Source organism: Arachis duranensis, chromosome 3 (genome assembly GCF_000817695.3).
Source record: "Arachis duranensis cultivar V14167 chromosome 3, aradu.V14167.gnm2.J7QH, whole genome shotgun sequence".
Classification (NCBI taxonomy): Eukaryota; Viridiplantae; Streptophyta; class Magnoliopsida; order Fabales; family Fabaceae; genus Arachis; species Arachis duranensis.
In genome coordinates, this window is record NC_029774.3 from 10,676,959 (window position 1) to 10,678,948 (window position 1,990).

Genomic DNA, 1,990 nt, shown 5'->3' on the forward strand with positions numbered 1-1,990 from the left:
GGTAGATTAGGATAGAATTTGGACCTAACCCTAATAACTCTACCTACGAGATGAATTTTTTATTAAAACTCAATCATATCCTACACGCGGATTGAGAACAATCCAACCCTAATTCTATCCGCAAGTTGATTGCGGATATCTGACTCTACTCACGGATTTTAACAAGTATGCAATATTATTATATAATCTAATGAGAAGGCAAATTAAAAAATTCAATACAAACAACACAATCATCTCACAAATAACACAATCGGCCCATAAATAATATAACTATCAAATGTTCAATTCTACATAAAATTTTTTGCTTAAATTAATAACACACATAAATAAAATTATTATGAGTCCATGAGCATTTCATTTGCTGTAACAATATCATCACTAGTCTATAATTTCAGATATAACATCATCATCATTAGGGGTGACAATGAGTAGGGTAGGATTCGGACCTAGTCCTAAACCTATTGGCGAGTTGAAAACAGTCCAACCCTAACTCTACCTGCGATCAACCCACGAATATCCGATCCTACCCACGAGTTTTCACAAATATGTAATATTATTATATAACTTAATGAGTAGGCAAATTAAAAATTCAACACAAACACAATTATCCCATAAATAACATAACTATCAAATATTCAATTTTACATAAAAGTATTTGCGTAAAGTAATAACACAAATACAAATAAAGACTTTTTACACTAATGAAAAATCCTTGGTTCAATACTTATTTGCTGTAATAATACTATCACTAGTCTATGACTTCATATATAACATCATGATCATTATTTGCAACTTAGTTATAAATTAATGACCTTAGTTCAATGGTAAAATTTTTTTGCACTAAACGAGGAGTTATTCATTCAACATATATCATATAATATATATAAGATACTGGTTGGTCATGTAGGTAGAATGCATGTTGTCACCCCCTAAAGACATCAATTCCCCGCTCATAACTTCTAATAACATTATATCAAGAATCAAAATAAAGCTTAATTTTTTTATTAGTATATGTAAAGTCGAAATGGCAAAGTAGATTGTCCTTTTTACCCTACCATGCCAAGGCTTGTTCCATCGAGTAAAATGAATTTAAAATGTTAGCCATTCTATTTTTATAGTAGATTGATAAGTTGATAAACTAGGTGCGAATTTGATGAATTTTAAATCCTAAATTTTAATCTATTTTTTTTTTTCAAATTCATCGGACCGATCCGATCATTTCAACCTGTTTTACTACTTTTATGTGAAGGATTCATATCCAATAATCTAACAATATTGTTTCATTTTGATTTGGCTTATTTTTCAATTGTATTTTCTTCATTATTATTGGTGTAAGATTATCTCTATTTCAAAGAATATATACTAATTGAAATCTCGTAAGCTGTTGATCGAAAAAACAAGTCCATAATATTTGACCCACCCGAAACGAAATATATACTCTTTTACTATATTTTTAATGCTAAATCAATTTTGTAAGTGATATGAGTTAAAGCAATAAAATAAATAAAGTCTAAATTCATAATACTAAATATAATAATAAAAAGGAAGCCATTTAGATAAAAATATTTAAAACGTCTTTTTTTAAAAAATATTTTTTAATAATTAAAATTCAATATATATAATTAATTAAATTGTATTATTTTTGTTAAAATTAGATTAGACAAATTAATTTTAGCCAAAAAATCGATAAAATATACTTTGAATTGTTCTAAAATATATATGGAATTTCTAAGTTTGTTTCATTTTATTTAGATTGTACTAATCATACAATTTTTATTAAGAAGCCACTCAAATAAAGACGCTTAAAATGTATTTTTTAAAGACGATTTTTAATAATTAAAATTCAATACATATAATAATCAATTAAATCATGTTATTTTTGTCAAAATTATCTCTGACAAATTGATTTAGCTAAAAAATCAGCAAACCAAACCTTGAATCGACTAAATTAATATTATTTTTATAAAAAATTACTACAATAACTCTATTA